Here is a 22370-nt window from a genome sequence, read left to right on the forward strand (position 1 = left end):
AAGCTTTTGGTGAGAATAAGCATAAACATAAAAAAGTTTTTAAAAAGAGTTTACACTAAGCTATATGGTCGCATTGTAATTGGACATTTTCATTTTTATTGATTTCCTTCCCCCTGAGAGAAGAGAACTGCTGCTTTTGATCTTTCTCGTCAATTTATAAGCATTTATTTCCATCTTGCTCATTTTCTTTGAAATTACATGTCAGTGCAGTAGATTTCTGAGCTTGCAATATTTGAATCTACTTTGTGGGAAATAGGATTAAACATATATGTTTGGTGTGTTAGCTTATGACATTGATTTGCTGCTGCTTTTCTTCTTCCATTCAGTAGAATGTCAATCAAGGGCAGCTTCTCTCCAATCAGTGTTTTCAAAGAGGAGAAGGCACTGGAATTTGCAGTCTTTGTGGAAAATATGCTTATTTGCATATGTAGTGGCTGAGGAAAAATGGCTGGGAAGCAGCAGTTAGCAGAGATGTTGTTTGCCCCAAGACACAATCAGTGCAGGCTTCACAGTCAAATAAGCACAGGATGATTTCTTCTGCTCCTGTTCAACTTTGGTTTCTTACATCCAAGGCAGTTAGTCCCAAACTACAGATTTCAGAACCAAATCTGGATACTTGTGCTCTGATCTGTGTGAGTAGAAGCAAATATCCACATATGGGTCTAATCCAAGGCTGGGCAGCCCTTCAGATGTTTTGGCCTAACAACTCCCATTAGCCATAGCCAGAATAGTCAATGGTGAGGGATGATGGGAGGGCCACTGGTTGCCTAGCCCAGGTCTAATCAAAGGCAATGCATCCTAAGTTTCTGATACTTGGTACACTATTTTCTGCATAAAAAATGAAAGCACACTTCACTCTCACATTCCAAAAGACTGGAGATGAGTGTGTGACAGCTCCTGGGGATGGATAGTTCTGATTCATCCCTGCACTGGGTGTGATTGGAGATTTCAATTGCACCCAGTGAAGATGGAGCAGAATTATCTTCTGTGGAAAGAAGCTGATTGGAATGCAGGCACAGAGCATCACAGAGCCTTGGATTATTTAATTAATTCATTTCTCACAGCACACCGGTGGTTCTTTCAAGTCATGCTAACATACTGCTGACACACAGTTTGGGAATAACTGCTAGAAGAATGCTTTTTGTAGTTGAAATGTGACTGTACCTTTAACAGCACCCCAATTAACTGGATGAAGAGGAGGTGAGATCCAACAAAGTGGGGCAAGCTCTGAGGGAGAATAACAACTAGCAGAAAACAATGAACGCTTTGTAAATAGTACTTAATAAAGCAAAGCCTCCCCTTAAGGGTGCCATTATGGTAGTCCTTGGGAAGACTCCCAATTCCAAAGCCAGGCACTCTTTCAGTCCAGACATGCTGTGAATCATGTCAGGATGACAGGAGAAGGAGAAGGAAGGAAAAAAACTTCTTTCTCCCTATGCTCCACTGCTGCTACGGCCATCATCCACTTGCAGGTAAGGAAAGGGAAGAGAGGAGAGGGTGCTTTGGGAGCTGGTGGGAGGAAGCCAGGATGATCCAAGCCAGAGGAGTGTTGGGAAAGGGGTGGCCTTAACAGCTCACTACTCCTTGGAGGCACCCATTTAGGGACCCCATAAGATTGTTTCTGAGCCAGGCTCAGGCAAATGTCCATAAGCTGACTGAGGAGCAAGCTTACATACTGTTTTGTGGCTCCACATTAAATCTTTCCCCTTCTGTATGATTTCTATGAAATTAAGCTGGTTTGTTTTTTATATTATTAGCACAACACATCAAATGCTTAAAAGAAACAAACATTTTGTTTCCTAAAGCATTTTGGCTACATCTGGAACAACCTCCAAAATGGCTACCTACAAATGGAAGTTACTTTAAAGTGCATAGTGGATGTTCGTTGGTAGGTCATATTGTAATTCACTGTTGTATTGAACAGAATAGAATCTAAAGCTAACAGAAAAGAGGCTCTTAGCATAGTGTGCTCCAGCTTCTGATAATATTCTGTTTCTGGCAAAATGGATGGATATCTCTCTGCTCTAGCTTTTTCATGTAGCTAATCTTAAAAAACAACTTTGTTTGATCTCTTTTTAAGCAGTATTGTTCCATTTCCTCTGGACATCATTAAACTCAATTGTTTTCTGAACAGTTCACAGGAATATTCTTTTGTAGTCAGCACATCTCAGGTTTAATTGAAATAAACTCTGAATCTTTGCAACTCTCTGGCTTTGATCCAGAAAGCCACACAGCAAGCTCCACAAAAGTACGCGGGAGGGGGGGTTCTTAATCTCTCCCTCCCCTTTTCATTCCCTTAGCAGCAGCTTGCGGCACTATTTGATAAACTGTCGAGACTTGGAAGGGAGGTTTTGAATGTGACGTATGATAAAGGGAACTGCTTGGGGGAATATAGAGAGACCATGCTGTGTGTCGACAAGCCATTGCTTATGCCCAAAGGGACTCTCACACTTACCTCCAGCACCTTGTTTTTCTGTACTTTATATTTGTGTAGTAGGGCTTAATACTACAATTGATACATATATTAAATAATTTCTTTAAATGATAGTAACATACTGTACACACATAAATATGTGAGTCTTTGCTCTCAGCCTGGGTCTTCCTAACAACATCTGACAGGTTCAGAGACCTCAGTTACCTAATGGTTTATTCTGGATTTGTTCATATTTAATCTGCTGTGCTTTGATATTCTTTGTCACAGTTACAATTCAGGTACATATGAACATAGGAATACCATTGGTTTAACTACTTCAGCATTGTCTGCCCTGACGGGCAGCAGCTGTCCAGGGTATCAGACAGGAATCTTTACAGCTCTACCTGGAGATGCTGGAGATTGAAGTTGGGACCTTTTGCATGCAAAGCCTGTGCACTACCACTGAGCTACAGCTCTTCCCCACTCGCTGTTGACCTATTGCCAACCCATAATACCCAACTGTGACAAGCCCTATTATTTTGATGTAGCTCAAAAATGCCCCCTAAAACATCTGATCATCCCTCAGAGAGTTGTTCAGTGGAGAAATCTTAACTTTTGTTCCCCAATGTACATCAAGAATTTAACCTCTTTTACACAATGTTCCATCCAGTTGGAACTGGCCAACTCTTTCAACATATAAATTCAGACTCATTTTGCTAGTGGCAGCAATCTTATATATAATTTTCTGATTGGCTAGCTAGGGCACTGACATCAGAAATGGAGCTTATCACCCAACTGGGCAAAGCAACAGTCCATCTCAGCTAAGGGCCTTCTGTTACTGATCTTGGAGTCCCAGTCTGGGTCTTCCAAACAACATCTAATCAGCTGGCCAAAGATGCTTTCTCTCAGACAATACTCTCTGCAAGGAACTCTGCATATGCTCAAGATTTTGCACAAGTAGGTAACATGTAAGTAGTTAGAGTGACTTTACTGATTTCATTTGGAATTCTGTGGGTGTGACAGTTGCTTTCTCTTGTTATGCCTTCTTCCCCTTTCTTTTTATACTTGGACAAATGGCTGCATTGTTTTAAAAGGGAATTTCTCACTAAAATCTTTACCATATGCAAGACAGATGGTTACTAAGCTACCCATTATGTGTGTATATTCACAAAATTTTGTTAAGTTTTTGTTTTTACTGGGCTTTGGACAAGAAAACCCAAAGCACCTTCCCTTTTACTGTATTTTTTCCCCTAGAGCTTGGCTAAGTAGAAGGGTCCTTGGCAATAGGGCTTAGACTGTCTTCATACAAATGGACAGCCTAGATTATTTAGGCTAAGATCAGCCTGTGATGGCAGCCGATCAGTAATTGGGGAGGGGGGCTTTACTAAGAAGAGGTCCACCAATATGGAAAGTCATTCCCCCTCCCAGATCCATGCCGTCATGTAATGGTAAGCATATGCTAGTGATGGGCACTGGCTTAGATGACTTTCCAGCTTGGAGAAATGCATGGAGGATAGGTCTATCAATGGCTATTAGGCATGATAGCTAAGTGGAACTTTTATATTCATAGGCAGCTTGTCATTAAATCCCAGTTCCTAGGGAGCAACAATGGGAGAGGACTATTACCTTCATGACCCAATTGCAGGCTTCCCGGAGCCATAGCGTTGGCCACTGTGGGAAACTAGATGCTGAATGAGGTAGACATTTGGTTTGATACAGCAGAGGTCTTCTTAGTACAAGGACCTACTTGAAAAGTGTCAAATTATGCAGTTACATTTTCCCAGAATGTGAGAATTTGTTCCCTGTCACCTGAAATACTATCTTTCACCTTCCTTTCATTGCATGAAAAGGAAAGATAGAGACACTGGAAGGAAGAAACTGGTATAATGTGGAAATCAGTTTCTTCTTTGCCCCTCCTTAAAGATTCAGTAGTCTAGCAGTAGTCTAGCAGTGCATGGAGCCAAGTTTTGCAAATCTGTCAGTTGATACCACACCAAGCTGGCCTGCAGCTATCTTCAGTTCCATTCCTGGCATACTAGGAACTTGGATAATTAGGTGTTTCACAGCTTACTTCACAGATCCTGATGGAGGAAAATGAGAATTAGAAGAGATGCCTAAAGCATTAAACAATTTGTTATATTTTGATAAGCAATATGTTGTAATTTAATATTACATGCAATTACTGATTTTGTTGTTGTTATTTGCCTTTGAAGGGGGATGAAAGGCAGAACAATCGTAGGATTTTTCATCTTGGATACCTAGTATCCCAGTACACATCACATTTACTTGGGAGTAACTGCTGTTTTACATAAGCCTCAAGAGGGAAATAAAGCTATGTGTGGTAGAAACAGTAGAACTGAGCCCCTTTTCCACACACACATTCACACACTGCATGTATGGTGCAACCTGAGATGCGAGAACACCTGGATTTATGATATCCTGGCTTTCCATTATCCTCTCATACCTGTTTTTGAAGTGGCAGAACTGCAGTAATTGGGCATGCCTGTATGACACATTACAGTCTACATATTGTGGGAATGTAACTTTCTGCTCCACTGGATGTGCAACATTTCCAGTTGAGTGTTTTTTTTTCACTTAGTAGAGCATCTAAAATTATCTCTAGCATTGATAATATGAAGACTTCCAGGGTCTTTACTTTTACCTGTAATCCACTGGTAAAAGGGGCCAGTATGATTCGCCCAAGATGGAAAAACATGTCTGAGCAACAGCTGGATTTTATATTTCCAAATTGGAGGATTTAACATTTTTCTCTTTCTGGTTACCAGCAATCCTTGGGCCAGTGGCCTGTAAACATCGCATCATCTGCAGAGCTTAATTAGAATGACTCAGACCCCTCCTCCCACGCTTCATATTGGGACTCTGAGCCCCCCACTTTTTGTAATATCTTGCCTGATGAAGAGATCTGGAAATCTCAAAAGCTTGCACATTTTTTGTGATCTTTTGATTGGCCTAATAAAAGTATTACACTAATATGAATTTTGGAATTTCTAGTTTAGAGATTGTTTGAACCAACCTTAGTCTTGCTGATTTCAGAGGAATTGCTTTGATGTTACGCTTGGTCATGACTGCAGTTCAGTCAGGAATAAGAGTGGACAGATTTTTATAAGGGAAACTAGAGCAGGAAAGGAATTAAATTAGCTACAATTAGTGTAGCAGAGATAAAATTCAGAAAAAGTTAAGCACTCTTAGGGACTGCTTTATAGATGATGAATTTCCTACATGGAAACCATTTATTTATTTATTTATTTATTTATTTATTGCATTTATACCCCGCCTTTCTCCCTCTCGCAAGGAACTCAAGGCGGCTTACATTATCCTCCTCCTCACCGTTGTATCCTCACAACAACAACCCTGTGAGGTAGGTTGGGCTGAGAGTCTGTGACTGGCCCAAAGTCACCCATTGAGCTTCCATGGCCAAGTGGGGACTAGAACCCGGATCTCCCGGCTCCCAGTCCATCACTCTCACCACTACACTACACTGGCTCTCCATATTTCCATAGAAAATAGCAAACATACAGTATAGAAATACACACCGTCATATGTGACAAATACACATGTATATTTTACTAGGTGGAAATGCAATGAGAAATTCATTAAAACCTTTCATTAATATTAACAGGTTTTCTGAGGCATACAAAACAAGGATGGCACCATGAGTATCAGCAAATCTTCTCCTTCCTCCCATTCAGTTGTGAGAAGGCAACAAGGGAACCAGTCCTCCTTCTTTTTGCTCTTCCCCAGATTTGAGGACTCCTTCCCTTCTTGCTGAAGGGCATTGGGAGAATATTTACAGTATCACTCATGAACATGTAAATGCTGGTGATACGAACTGTTAACGTAATTCTCTTACCATGCTATTGGCACTTTATGACCATGTACACAACGTGCCATTTCCTGAAACCAAAATCAAAAAAGGAACAAACAATAGGCAAAAGACAAGAGCTGTTCTAGCCTTCCAACAAAGACTCTTCTTTGGAAGAAGTAAGGGAGAGGGAATCCTCCAGAAAAGTCTCTAAGGGTTTGTAATTCCCTAGATAAAGACCTGTCTTGAAATGCATTGGGAATTCAATTGGTGCAGCTGTTCCTTTTTTTATTTTGGTTTCCAGCCTTACAGCTCTTTTTCTGATCCCTATTGGTAATCTTGCCATTTCCTGAAACCCTGGCTAGCTTACTTAGCTGGGGCAAGACATAGTAAAGGCCAGATCACTCTGAAATGTGCTGGTACTTTCAAGGTTCAATTTAAGTCCATCTGCCATATGATTCTGGAGCCACAAGATTGTGTTGCCCCACTGTTTTTAAGTTTTATTGTTGGTTTTTATTGTGCTCGTTTTAAAAGGCACTAATCATGATCAGAGACCAATAGAGTTGGAGCCTTGATGAGTTGCAAGAATATATAAATAATAATCCAAGAATGTAACAAAGCAGAAGGTTGCTAGCAGTTTTATTCTGAGACATGTCCCCCTGAGACATGTAAACAGAAGTCACCTTCACTTTGGCATAAAAATTGTTTAAACCATTCACAATGAGATAGTAGACAGTATCAACTATATCCCATGATCAAGAAGCATTTGGGAACTGGTTACAAGCACTGAAGTATCTATTATTGTTCTTGTTCTTTTACAGTAAGGTGGCGTGATCAAATTTTTATAGGCACCAAAAATCTCTGGAATATGTTAGCTGGAATTAAATTGACTCTGAGGTGTAGCTCTGACCCAAATATTGTAGATAATCAACTTTTTTCTACCACAAAGAGATCCAGTAGAGTGACATGAAAGGCTCATTTGCATTCTGGATGCTTGCATCTTCTTGATGCTTTTTCCAGCTGGTTCTCTTAAGTACTGCTGCTTTATATGATCAAAAAATATAATGATGATGGAGTTTATTCTAATTCAAGTAACAAAAAAGCAGAACAGCTCTTAATGGGAGCCTTTATCTGCAAAGAGCTCTCCTCTTTTAAAGAAGAAGACAATTTGAAATGTGAGAGTGGTTGACCTCTTCAATATTCAGAGCTTGTTGGAGGCATAGGTCAGTGTTGTAGCAAGCTGTCTCCTCGACCCACTCAACACTTATCAAAGGCTGAGCTGATTAAAGACCCTCAGGCAGTAGGCAGGCTAACATGCGTGTAGGAGAATGTGCCAATCTGTACTGTCAGCAGGATTTAGACTTTCAAGAGGCTCTTAATCGTCTTTATGAAGAGTGTGTGTATGCCAATGAATTGTAGTTAATGAGTCGTTACATGCAGTGGATCTGCGTGAAAGGATAAAAACAGTGAGGTGCTAGAAATTCCACTTCAGGGAGTAAAAAACAACAACCCAGCTCATCTACAACATAAAAGTGATGTATAGCTTGCAATGAAATATTGTTGTTCCTGTAATTTAAATGTTATTTAAGTTCGTTGTGTTTCGCCTTATATATTTAACAGTTGAATTGTTATGACTAAAACTGTTTAAATAAAAAAGAGTATTTATTTATTAATAGATGTGCTGAATTTCAAATGAAATGGTTGGCTTGATCTCTTTTGATGAGGATAAATATGCAAGGCATATTTTAGAGGGGACCACTTTTGCTGTGTCTTTAAGCAAGGAATGTCTTGTAGCCTAGACATAAACATGTTTTATCAGAAGTAAGTCCCACTTAAGGGACTCTCTTCCCTTAAGACCACAGTCTTAAAGACAAATGTACAGAGGGTAAATCTGTCTAGTTGTAGTTACTAAATGCAACGTTGCCTGGTCAGAGGCAATACATCCCTCCAATATTGTCTGGGTGTGAGGAGGCAAGGCTAACCAGCTGGTTGTTAGAGAAGACTGGTCAGCAAGACAACAGGGAACTTGGCTTGAATCAGCTTAGTTGTACAAACGGCGACAGGACAGGGAAGGACCAACAGGGTCAAGAGGTCAGGGGTTAAGATTTCCACCTGGAATACAAATGTATGTTTGTAGGCAGCCCCACATTAGGGGAGGGAAGAAGGCAAAGTAGGATGGTCAGTGAAGAATCCCAACAGCCTCCTGGCATCCAGAGAGAGCCTTAGGAGAGTCAGTGGAGAGCCTTGGGTGAGGTATAAACCATGCACCTTGGTTCTGAGGTCAAGATGAAGTGAGGCTTTGCCAAGCATCATTTCCTCCTCCTTCTTCCTCCTCCTTTTTACACTGGAAATAAACAGCACAGAGAAGGCTATCATTTTCATGGCCTGCTTCTGAGCTTCCAGGACTACCCACCATTGTAAACAAAACACTAGACTCAATAGATCTTTGTTTGATAAAGGAAGGCAAGTCTTACGTTCTAAACCACACATTGCATATGATATGAATGAATAAAGAATTCTCTCATTGACTGAGCCAAGAATCCTTTTAAGTGAGCCAAAATTTCATTAGAAGACATTAATGGCTAGCCCCATAAAGAAAGAGGTGTTGCCTTTTTTAAAGTCTGGATTTGAGTAGGCTATTTGTTTCACTGTTAAGTACAATCCAGTTGTAAATATTAATCCATTGTCAGGGGAATTATGTCCTTAGTGGAGTTTTTCAACAAAACCCCACAGTAAATAAAGTTTTTGGCTCCATAAAAGTAACCAACCTCTTCACTGAGGCTATCAGACATTCTGGCAGCTGTAGCTAGTGCTCTTTTTGCTAATCTGATCTCAAGAAAACCATTAATACCACTTCATAAAATGCCCAGAGGCTACTTCAGGAAGGTACCTCATGAATTTCTGGGCATGAAGACAACAACACAAAGCTAGGTTGTTCCATGATCATGATCTGTGATGGTAATAAAGTCACCTCCTGGGAAACATAGTAATTTATTACAAAGCACAAGATAAAACACTCTAATAAAAGCATAAGAAACCTATAGTCTGCCAAATTACAGTTCTTGAACACTTGGCTTATCAGCCTGACTGACTGAACTCTATAATACTTCATACTTTTGCTTACGACCTATTTTATAATGCTGACTGACAGCTGAGTGTGCATCTCTCTTGTAAACTGTGAGAAAATTCAACAGCTGATCTTTTGACCTTCTTCTCTAGCAAATTTGTGCCCAGATGGGGCATGAGGAATGCAGCACTTGCAGTACAGTATATCCTGTGACATCATGCCAGCAAATATATCAGAGGAGACTGACACCGCTGCACTGGCAACGGTCATTGACAGAAACGGTGTAGTGCTTGTCACACAATGTAGTTAGGTGACACAGCAGTGGCTGGAAAAGAGGTATGACAGTGGAAGTGTGGGACAAGGACTGCTGATGTTTGATCTCTATGCTATCTGGAAGTCAATCAGATTATGGTGGAGACAATTACAGTGACACAGCCTTTGCATTTGATATTTGATAGAAATGGCATTGCAACTGAGGCTTAGTTCTCATTGAGCTGGTAAACTTCTATCTGTATCTGTATTGTTCCAATTCAGATTGCTCATGTGACTGAATGCCACTCCATACAAAATTTTCCCCAGTGTAGAAAACTATATGTCAGGGAGAAGGATTCTAGCTAGTTTTGTGCATGCATGACATTTTTTTTTTTTTAATATTGAGAAGAATCCAACCATATTAAGACCCCAGATGCAATCTCCAGTGATATGGCCAAGACACAAATTTACCAGTGAGAACTAATTCTAAGAGGCAACATAGAAAGGACTTGCCCTACAAGATGCTGGTGTAGAAACTTTAGCACAAGCCATTCTGTAAGAAGGAACCAGTCCTTATGTACAAACTAAATAGAAACATTTTGCGATGCTTGTATGGTAAATAATGAGGATACAGCTCATGGTAAAGGATGTCCATGTAACTAGAACTGCTGCTATCTGGGTGCTCTCATTCCTTCTGTGGTGATGTTTACCAATCTTTTATGCAGTGATTTTCAGAGTCTTCCATCTTATACCAACCTTTACAGGCCTGAAAAAGAACTGTGTGGCATCCTGGTTATTCACTTTTACCAGTATCTTATTAACTTCCTATTTGTTTTCCTCTGGCATGGTAAAAAAAACACTAACATCAATAGTCTCTGACTCCTGGGTATTTGATACAAGCAGCAGCAAGTTGTTGAAGAATAGCTGCCTCCTTCTTGATAGTACATGGCGCACAGTGATCTGTCAAGCATTCAGCAATCTTCCCCACCATACTCTGAAAGCATACCAAGGAAAGATTAATGGAGGGGAAGAAATAAAGATACTAGTCACCATGTACATCCATAGTAGCTATACCGACATCATCATCATTATTATTATTATTATTATTATTATTATTATTATTATTATTTCTATAGTTCCATCTAAATACTAAGAATCTAATCATATTAAGACCCCATATGGAATCTGCAGTGATATAGCTGAGACACAATAAGTCAATTCTTCATCTGACTCTCTAACAATGTATAAAACATCTTGCCGTTACATAAGTAGCTTTGATAACAAAGAGAATACTTATCAGCCAGTTTTTGGAATTAAAAAACAACTTTCCAAAATATTCTTCTTTGTTTTGCCATGCAGCATAATGCGATGCATAAAATCCCAGGTCTCTAATATTGCTATGAAATTGTCTAGGGAAGGAAGGCTCTGTTTAAAATAAATAGGAGAGGAAAGGTTTTCATTTTATCTTGCATTACCGCTATTGCCTGCTAGATCATGAAAATCAAATGAACCCCCAAAAGTGCAACATTTGTAGATCTGGGTGGGATACTATCATTAGAGGAACTATCTATGAGAGATTTTATGTGTTTGGAAGAAGTTAATACTCTACTTTGAGAGCAAAACACCCAGCAACTCTAAACATTTTGCTACTTGAGCACCTCCATAACTGAGTTTAATTCCATTGTTTGTTGTGTTTTTATGGAGCCCTAAGGGTACTTGTGTTAGTATTGCAGAATATCTGTTTTCGTGCATCTGGCAGGGTACACCTATAGTACTTTCACATTTCAGAAAATCAGCCAAACATGAAGCTGCTTTGAACAGATTTGATGCTGTCTGAAATCACTTCTCCCTTGGTAAACATTATGTGGATTCCCAATCAAGCTGGCATTGTTAATCCAAAAAAAGTGTGGAGTGGGTGCCCAAGACTGAGTTCATCTTCACTGTGGGGTGTTTCAGAGAACATTAAAAAAGAGAGGGAGAGAATTGCTCAGTGTTTAGCAAGAAGATAACCGTGGTGCATTCCTACTCACCTTGTTGTCCATCAAGCCAATCACAGCACACTAGCTATCTATTATAGGTTGCCAGGTGCTTGACGACACCCCATCACCCCCATTTATGCAGTTTCAGGTAGTCAGCCCCTCCCCAAAATACACCCAGATTTATTGAGACCCTGGCAGGCTACCACCCATGGCTGATGAGCTATGTTTGACAAGTTGTATGGACTTGCTCTGGTGGATAAAGGTCGTCTTAGTCAATTTTATTGTCTTCTCTCTCCCTCTCTCTCCCTCTCTCTCCCTCTGTACTAGAATCATGCAGTACAGTTCCCCAGTTAATAAAATGCTAAGACCTTTTCAATTAACTGTTCTGATAGCAGTCAGCTGCCAAACCGGTGTTCTTTATCCATCCCATACTTTTCTTGGAACTGCTAGAGTAAAAAATTGTTGGGTTAGAGAGTCAGCTGTCTCCATGTGGAAAATACAGAGCCAAGCTCTAACTATATCACTACACAAATATGCAGTTCCACTGAAGTTAATACTTACAGTTTTGGGAAAATAAAAAACCCTAATTTGACTCCAAAAAATTTATAGCATGTATTGTACGTATTAAATGAATAGAAGATGGACACTTAAAGATGGAAGACAGCAATTTGTCTCCATGATTCAACCCAGAATGTGGCAGCTCCATCAACAGTGAGGGTCTTGTCAAAAATCAGCCAGAAACCAGACTGTCGTATGTCTTTCATATCTTGGAGTGGTTTTAATTAGCATAATTTTCATAACGTTGTAATGAAGAAGGTGGTGTCAAACTATAAGTGGTGGCCATAATGCATCCATTATATTTTATGTATATATTGCATTTTCTGTCTTGCTCTTCATCCAGGCTCAGAGTTCTGTACATGATTCTCCGTCACCACCTTAATCCTCATGACAACTCTTTGAGATAGGCTGAGGGAAGTGACTGGGTCCAAGGTCTCCCAGTGGACTTCATACTTGGTTTCCCTAGGCCTAGTCTGACACTCTAACCACTGCACCACATTCAGTCTCATTGTAGAATGTTTCAGGTCTGTAATTGATTCCTTCAGGTTGAAGAACAGAAAAAGAAATTAAGTCTTGAAAGCTCCAGTCCTTGGAAAAATCCAAAATCATGATTTGAGGGCCATTCGAGATTTTGTTTTAAATTGTTCCCAGTTCTTTAGGATATTTTACTATCTCAGTGTTATTTCTGCAGATCTAGGAACTGTATTCTTCTTTGATTTTGTTTGTAATGGGCACTCTCTGTCACGTTCCTTCATCCTTCCCCTTTGCAATCAACACACTCCAAGATACCAGTCTTCAGGCTCACTACTTTATTAGTTAACAACCAGGTTCTTTACAAATGCAAATTCTAGGAAACTCTCAGGCTACCAAAGAAACAGCTGCTCCACACAATTACTAATACCAATAGAGGAGCCAAAGTGGAAGTTAGAGAAGTTGCCGGCAGTTTGAACAAGAGCTTCCCAGCCAGACTAGCTTAGAGGGGATGCCCCTTCCTTACAGTGGCTCCCCTCTACGTAGGCTTTCACACATAGCCAACCTGGTGGAGCGTCTGAGCTCTGCCTCTAACTTTTCCCACTTCACTCTGTGAAGTAGCACCCCTCAAGTCACGCCCCTCACTCTCCTCCTCCCCTGAGACCTGAGTTCTCATGAAGGAGGAAAGGGGGGGTGTTCAGGCTGAGCCATCTGTGAACCAAGGTCTTGGGAAGAAGGCCTAGCCATATCTGAGCTCGCTAGGGAGGACGCCTCCCCCTGTTCTGGCTGTTCCCATTCTGAATCTGAGCTGCCTGCTAGCTCTCTCCACACACTCAGATTCATTCCTGACACTCTCAGTTTATTAAAGCTTGCAAGCTGCATCGAACTAGGTTGGAGGGCTCATGCTCAGCCTGTATGCCCATCCCTCTGTTAACCATGTGGCTTGTGTTACACATGACTCCTACAAGGAGAGATACTCGTAAAGTCGTTGTTTGAGAAGTAGCCAGAACTGAAGTAGAAAAGAAACATATGTTGTTAAATAATGTACATATAATTTGAGAACACTTGGGCTTGAAAAATGCACTATTGGCTCAGAAGGAGCCTTAAATATATAAATATTGGTAGATGAATTGAAAGGAATTTAAGCTCCACAAAGCCTTAAGATGCTTTAATACCTTTGAAAGGAATTGATATGAAAATCCAGCGAAAGAGCATGTGTCATGTTGCACAGACAACAAAGAATCCTACGGTACATGAAGAGCCACGAAATGTATTGTGACGTAAGCTTTAGTGAGTTAGAGCCCATTTTGTCAGATGTATGATCACCCTAGTTCAGCCTTCCCGAGTCTGGTGCTTTCCAGATGCATTGCGGTGCAACTCCCACAATCCCCAGCCAGCGTGGCCATTGGCCATGCAGGCTAGGAATTAGTCCAATGTATCGAGTGAGTGGTGCTCTAGTTGATAGTGGCAGGGAGAGGTTTTATAAAGTAGAGCAGAAAAGGCCAAGAAAACATATTACACTGCACATTTTCCAATTTGTCCCCATAACTGATCTTCTGTATTTTAGTCACCACAGAGGAAAGTGAGCCTTATGTCACTATGATCTGACTGCCCCTGAGCAGGCTTGACCCAACACCCCAGTTTTTGCAAAGGGAAGCCTTGTTTCTCCAGAAATGTAAAAACACCTTTAGGCCTTTATATGTTATGCTTCTTCTTTAGAACCTTGCGTAAGTGACAACCCACAGAAGCCTAATGGGCAAACCGCAGGCTTCCCACACTGCTTTTAATGGAGTGGTTCCAAAGCAAGTTTTGGCACAGTATTTTCCATTTTTCCCCATTAGTGTATTTTAAGAGTAAGGTACCTTAGCCCACAGGTTTGCCTCCACAGTTCAAGAATGTCTGGCCCAATTTTAGTGTGGCAAGACTGCATTGAAAAGCACAGTATTCAGTGTAGTTTCTGTCTCATTTAAAAGACCACTTGGGGCCAAAGCACACATTACTTTCTTTTTTACTCTAGAGTATGTACAGGGGTCCCAATCTGGATCAGAACCGTAGCATGAGGGGTAGGTGGCTTTAACCCTTCACCTCTACCCTTCTGCTTATTCTAGAGTGAAAAAAGACATAGCTACTAGCTGCATCTTTAAAGTACCATGTGCTTTGAATCTCATATGAGCGTTAGCCCACCATTGATCTGTGGCTTGGTCAGATGTGCCACTGCCTGGCCTGGAACGTGTGGTAAGCAACTTTTAAATGTGTTAAGACCTTTCCATTTGACTTTTTGCATTTAAATTGGATGCTTCTCACCCCCAATAGCCAAAAAAAAAAAAAAAAAAATTGTGCAAACAAGGCATCATGTTAAGATCACACACACTCAGGTGAATGAGAAGTTGTGAAAAAGTGGGGACCACCTGTAAAGTGTGTGTGTGTGTGTGTGTGTGTGTGTGTGTGATACAGTGAGCAGGCTAGGAGCACATTTGGGGGCCTTTTTGCATCCCAACCAAGATAATATAGCTGCTGTGAGCCTCAATAGTTGTGTTGCCTTCATTTTCTTTTCCTCATTGACTTAGGGCTTCATGGATATAGGGCTCATATAAATGTCTATTCCCCCTAGGATCTTTGAGAAACAAGAGTTCACCCAGGAGGCAGATATGTCTTTAATCTGTATTTCATATGGAGAAGCTAAAACCAGTTGACTTGGGGAGGCTCCACTGGGCAAACTCTGAGAGCCTTTGAGAAAGCAAAAGCGCATATTCTGTTAAATGGTACTTTCAAAGGAGGAGCAGTATAACTCCTTATAACATCCTCTGTTTGACGCTTCCAAAGTTAACAAGAAACAAACCCTTGCCCGTTTCTGTATGAACACAAGCCTTTTATAGAGGAATATTGTTGCGCCTGTTTATGGCTTAAAATATATCCCTTGGGCCAGAAACCATTGTTTCAGTCTTCAGTTGTTGTTAGAGAAAATTAAAAACACTCTCGTTTCTTTGGATGGACTAAAATGTCCCCTCCAGAAGGTATGCTTTTCCAAAAACGTGGGCCTTTTAAAAATCTCACCTTCTTTACCAGCTACAAGGTGGGCTTTTGTTTGAACTATATATTTATTTTACTACATTTTCCATCAACCCTTTCTCCAAGGAGCACAGGGTTGCATATATGTACACATCTGTGCACAAAGACTTTTCCTTGGTGGCATTCATTGGAGTTTGTTGGAGATGGGCTAACAGAAGGCCCACTCAAGTGGTCCAGTCAAATATCAAAATCTTTCAAGTGTTTTCCTCTGCAATGTATAGGACAGGGGCGGGCAGAAGGTAGATCAGGATCTACTGGCAGATGTCTGGGTACTTTGCAGTAGACCAGCAAGGGTTTCCAACACCCAGTAGTTTAAATATTACAAGTAAAATTCCAAACAGATAATTCCCTGCCAGGACTGGTCTTGTGTCAATTAGTTATCTTCCAGTCTCAGTGCTCCTCACCTGTAAAGTAGTTGCCTTTGACAAAGTCTTCATGCAGCTCTGTGGCCAATTTTAAAGCTGTGTTAGAATCTCTGATCTATAGTAACTCAGATATAGATTTCTATATGCAATTCATCCCAGTCTGTAGCTCATGTTTTGCAGTACATCAGGGGTCGGCAATCCCATGCCCTCCAAATGATTTGGACTACAACTCCCATAGCCCCTGACCATTGGCCATGCTGGCTGGAGCTGATGGGAGTTGTAGTCCAAAACAACTGGAGGGCACCAGGTTGCCAAACCCTGTTGAGGATCACTGGCTCCACTCCGTTAAACTAGCATTTTGCTAATAGCTGCCCACTCTTCCCTCTACTCCCTCCCAGTCATTATTTTGCACGTGGCTCTGGTTGGTAGACTTTGGGGTTCTAGTAAAAAAACAACAACAGTCAATCCCACAACCTTGACGTCTGCCCATCGCTGTTCTAGGGCATGTTCCAAGGCAGGGATTTCTCAGCAGACAGTGTCATGTAGATTGAAGGCAGAATGTCGGGAGACCACCTGTATAATCCAATAATGATTGTGAGGTACTTGCATAATATGGGAAGAAAGGAATTGGTAAGAGATTGGTGCCCTTTCCATTCTTAATAACTGCATAATTAATGAATTAATACATTCAGGAATCTGATAAGTTTTATTTGTCCGATTCCTACCGGCATAGGATTATGAAAGGTTTTGAATCCCACCATAGTCCTTTGCCTGTTGTAAAGTCTTGTGTTATTCAGAAGGTTGTATATTTCTATACCAACATACCATGATTCAATAAAATATCACACCTGAACTGTGTTATGTATTGCTTATATTTTTGAGGTCAAACATGGCAAGAGCCACCTATACCAAATGGCTATGCTGAATTATTTCCTGACCTTTCCATCCAGCTGTCAAACAAAGTTGCCAGTTGTTCTGTTGAATGTAGTCCCTCAACTGAACCTGTCAATTGAGAACTAAAGCTTTTATCAGTTTCTTCTGTCTTTTTTAATTCCGAGTGGGGGGGTTTCCTTCTTCTTCACAGAGGTAACTGAACGGTTATCACATGATTGTGCCATTTAGTTACAGCTGAACTGCTTCAAATTATTGCTCCAGGCGTGAAAGGCTACATATCATGGTGTGAATGCTCCAATTCATCTAGTTTCTCTACCCCGCTGCTCCCCCTGCCTCCACTTCCGCCTCTTGAAATTATTTGAATATATATTTCAATAAGAAAACCCCTCTCCCTTCTGGATACAGCTGATGCGATTTCCAAGAAGCTGTTATGCATGACAGAAGCCATATGCTGCAGCCATGTCCTGGCTGCCTGTGCAAAGCATCCATCAGAATGCAGAGGAGCTCCTCTGAGTTCTGCCACACATCCTGCACAGACTGAGAAATGGATGCGATGCTTTCCAGGTAATGAGCCGCAAAATTAGCATTACTGATTTTAATGGTTATTAATGTCTTGTGCTGGTATTTCTTGTTTCATTGTTGGATGGCTATCCTTCTCCTCTCCACATTTGGCCTCACTCTGTTGACAAGTGGTATTTTCAGAGCTTAATTTGAAGCAGGATTAGGCCCAGTATCTCTTACAGCTAATCTACCTCACAGGATTGTTGTGAGGATAAAATGGTAGGGGGAGTACCATGAGTGTCCCAGCATAGATGTACCACCAATTGTGTTTCCGTGGTGATAGGGAGTAAAACAGGAGATGACGGGAGCATATAAGGGGAGGCCACGGGTATGGATCCACCCAATCCAAATCCTCCTTGTCAAATCAACAGGCTCCTATAAAGGGTGAAAAGGCTCTGGCACGCTTATTTTCCCTCCCATTACCTTAGGAAGTGGCAGTTTGTCCCCCACAGAATCTCACCACCACCATAGGATTGCTCTGTTAGACCTAGGAGACCTGTGTTCATATCTCTCCTCAGTTGCCTGCTGAACATACTGGGTGACCTGGGGCCAGCCTCAGCCTAACCTACCTCACAGGGTTGTTCTGAGGTTGTCACATCAGGCATTGTATTTGTGGCGAGGGGTTATTAAAATGGCAACCACTTGCTGCCATATCTGGTGCTCTGGAGCCAAGTGGGGGCTTGTTTCCAAAGCAGGATGGCAGGGAAAACAGGATCTCGGACACGTGCAGGGAGGCAAGCCCATTTTGTTGCCCTTCCTAATCTACTGCCTGATGTAAGGAGCTCACTGAACCTCATGATAATAACCTGTAGGCGAGTTGTAAAATACAGTGCTGCACTAAAAAGTATCTTTGCCCTGCTTTTGTACTATTTGTGCCATGTGTGAAGGTTGTTGATGTGAAATAAAAAGGGAAGAGAAATATTTTTAAAAAACTAACATTCTAGCTAATTTCACTGTTATAATGCAGAACCTGGAAATGCAAAAAGTGGTTCGTGTCTGGAAATTCTCTAACCCAGGTTTAAACTTCTATTATTTGAAAGGACTCTTGGAAGCTTAGTTTTTTAAAAAATTCCTTTCAAAACTACCATTCCCAGGGATCGGTAGGGGAAGGGAAATAATTTAAACCTGTATACATTGGTATTGCTGAGATTTCTTAAGGCTGGAATTGAAAGAGTTACTTTAGGCATGCCTAACATCTTGTTTGTGCCCAGTATTTTGTTTGATGAACTCCCCCCACCCTCTTTGAATAGCAGGCCCTGATACTGTATTACAATCTGTTTTCAAGATCCCATCAGTTTCAAAGGGGGTTGCCATATGGTTTTGGATGGGGTGGGGTGGGGAGCCGACGTTTAAAAACGCAAGCCCAAAATCCCCTTGAGTGTGTGTAACTAGTTGCGTGGTTCTGTGTATCTCAGTCTAAATGTTTTGAGCTCTACCATAAAATATTTGCTTCAAAATTCTGACTGATGTCAATTTTTTAAAAGCAAAGTTGTCTCATTTTGTAAGTGCTTGCACTGAAAATATTAAGGAATGTGCTGATGGATCTTGGGGTAGAGTTTTGTTTTGTTTTGTTTTGTTTTGTTAGAGATTGTCTTTATTGCTTGCTGGTGTTGAGATAACTTTTGACATCCCTTTCACTGTTGTATTCTTTGAAACTTATTGATGAAATAACTTTTTATTCTAGTTCTCCCAAAAGAAATACTTACATTTTTATAGCACAACATTTTCCTGGAGTAGGATTATTGGCAATATTTACCCTCTTTTGTTCTTTGACCTCTGTAATGAAAAATCCCACGCTGCCTATTTATACTGCATTTGTGGCAGAAGAATCCTCTGACTCTGGTTCATGATCATTCCAAGCACTCCGGGAAGAACATTGTTTGCAATGCAGCTTCTGTGAAGGGAGGGAAAACGGTCAATTGGGCTGGGATTAAAAGCTCATGCAAATGTTAGAAAGAGGAGTAGTTTTGCAGGACAGGCTATGGCTGAGGGCTGAGAAGAGTTTCCAGGATGTAGAGAAGTTAAGAGGCATGGAGCCTCCAGAGAGCAAGGTGGCTTCCTGTAGGAAGCATGAAAAGTAGGCACTGGACTGAGAAACCGGGAGTGTAGGAGAAAGAGGAGGAGGAAATGTCCGGAAGAGACCAGGAACAGAGACAAGAAGAGGTTAATGAGAACTCTCACTTCAGTTAAAGGAAGGGGTAGTGGCATGCTAAACTGGAGAGGAAGACAGGAGTGTTCAGGATGCTGAACAAAGGAAGCAGAAGCAGAACAAAACAGAAGTTTTTGGTGTTGGAGACAAGGAGCTGGAAAAAAGAGAAGACAAGGAGGACATAGCACTGAGGCGTACGTACACTCACATCGGGCCAAGGACAAGATGAGTTGTGCACTACGGCACAATAGGAAGGGGACAAACAAGGGAGGCAGCCAAAGGGGCATAGTATAGTTAGGCAGATAGATAGTGGAGGGCTGAGTTTCATATAGTGATTTCAACTAACCAGCCCATTCATTGGTTGCAGGCTTCTAGTTACCATTTAATTGACCCATGATTGTTGTTTGTCAGCTTGCCAGCAGGTACCTTCTTAAGTGCTAATGTTTGCTTTGACTGAAACATAAATGTAGAGTGATTGCGTTGCCAGCATATCATTAGGACTTCAGTAAAGCACCTTTTTTCTGAGTATTAATGCTTCAAGCTCTCTTGTCAGCACTGATTGATTAAAGGAGAAAAGAAACCTTCTGCAGAATTCAGCACCATGTAGAAAACATTGATATACATGGAGGAATGAGGGTTCAATGACCCCTCCCACCCCCAACAATTAACTATTTTTGTGACAGAATTAAATCCATAGTAGATGGATGTTCTTGTTTTATTTCTTGTTAATGTAAGAAATGCATAGGGAAATCAATATGACTAATCAATTTCCTGGGGGGGGGGGGTGTTAAAAGATGCTTTATTGTGAAGCTACATTTTCTGGGAGAGTTTTTAAAAAATCGGAGTAACTACTATGTTTTTTGTTGTTCCAATAAACAAGAGCTCTACCCATTGGGAGCGACAATTGAACTACCATGGAAGAAAAGAAAACTAGTTTACAGTTGGGGAAGAGCTGGGGGAAGACGAGGAATTCTACTTGGCTTCCTCTGTACAGAACCATTTCACACATTTCATAGTGTAAACCAGGCTTTGACTCTGACAGTACAATCAACAAGGAAGTGCAGAAAAGAGTGCATGCCTGACTGCAAACACCTGTTCATTGTATGCACATTTACACTTTTAGGTGTCTATTTAGAATCTCATAGAGGTATACCTAACATGTAACATGTGAAGTGGCTGTCAGCTATAAGCAAAGACATTTACCTCTTCTATTGAGCTTAGCAGCCATATCTACTCCCACAGAGCATTTTTTCATCGTTTGTGCAATGAATAGTTCCACTTTTATTGCAATGTATTCCTTTGCTGAAGAAGTGCAAGAATTAAATAAAGAGACTGAAAGATATTTGGCCAGCAACTGCAGCATAAAAGTGGAGCTGGAGCTGGGTGAAAAGAGTGAGCTGTTTTCTGTTTGTTTTGTGTTATCTCAATTCTCAGGGTTGATCCACATTAACATTTTTGCACACTGTTTTGTTGTTATTTTATTTCTCACTAGTTTTTCAGCATTTTATTTTAGCTACAATTAGTTTATATTACCTTGGGCTCCTTTTTAGGCAAAAAGATGATTAATGCATTTTATAGAGAAATAACAAATATTGAATATATTACATAGAAGAGCTGTCTCAGAGGATTTGGGGTGTGCTGAAACTGACTTGGGAATGATTCAGTTAATGTGAGTCTAGTTTAAGATGTACTGTATCACGAAACATTTATGAAAAGTGGATTGGACCAGGATGTGGTGAATCGTAATCTTGTAGACACATGTTGAAACCAAATCACCATTCCAGAGTCCATGGCCAGTGCATACTGTCTTCAGTATCTGAACCCTTGTTATATGAACCAAACCAGGAACAGATGAGAAAGGAAAATAAGGAACGATGGCATTAAACATGTGCCTGCACTTCTTTGGCTCCTATTGAAACTATTCACCCTATAATTTTCCAGATGATGGATAGTGGTCTTTCTGAGATCCCTCATACTGTTATAAAACCAATTTCTAGCACTGTTAGTCTTAGAAAATGGATGAGCAAGCAAGTTGATACTTTTTATTAGGCTAATTCTGCTGTTGAGTGCAAGTACTCAAGCTTTTGTCTAGACAAATAAAAATAAAATATAAAGTACTCTGACTTCTCGCTCACTTTTTAATTGATGAAGGCTAGTCCAAACAATGTCCAGTTACCTATTTTGAGTCTGTAGGCTGATTAAAAAGAAAAAAAAATCTGTAAGAAGGAAGCATGTGCTTTTGTCATATATTAAGCATTGTATCTGACACAAAGATGAGTCAGGGAAGTAACAATGTTTTGGAAGGAGAATTTTTAGCAGGTCAGATATCTAAGTACACTGTTTACATGAGCATTTTATGTTTTATTGAGCAGTGTTGTGAAGTGGAAGAGAGGGCAGATACTTGCATGATCAAAAGTAAACAGCTGAAGATTTACAAAACTAGGAGATAGAGTCTGAAACTAACAACATTATCTTTAAATATTTTATTAACACCAAGCATCATTGAAGCTTCCACCCCTAAGCACAGGAAATCTTGTTCAGCTCCCCCTCTAGCTTCTGAGATTTCCACAGATATTATTACCCATACCATGTCTTCCCAGCACATCTTCATAGAAATCAAGTCATGCCCTGCCATTAGGCAGAATAAGGCAGCCACCTCAGGCAGCAGATACTAAGTGTCATGAAAGGGCAACAAATTATCAGTTATTTAATTTTCTATGATAGTATTTTTACTGCCACGAAAGAGAGGTGCTTGTGAGATTTTCCACC

At 40.7% G+C, this 22370-nt stretch overlaps 1 protein-coding gene across 1 annotated transcript in view; it reads left to right on the forward strand.

Moving 5' to 3' along the window:
* The window catches only part of SH3RF3 (SH3 domain containing ring finger 3), a 304545-nt gene that overhangs the window by 183546 nt on the left and 98629 nt on the right, over nucleotides 1-22370 (forward strand). The gene's annotated exons all lie outside the window — the stretch shown is intronic.

This window comes from Heloderma suspectum, chromosome 3 (assembly GCF_057233095.1).
Source record: "Heloderma suspectum isolate Gila_16-S chromosome 3, 16-S_ref, whole genome shotgun sequence".
Classification (NCBI taxonomy): Eukaryota; Metazoa; Chordata; class Lepidosauria; order Squamata; family Helodermatidae; genus Heloderma; species Heloderma suspectum.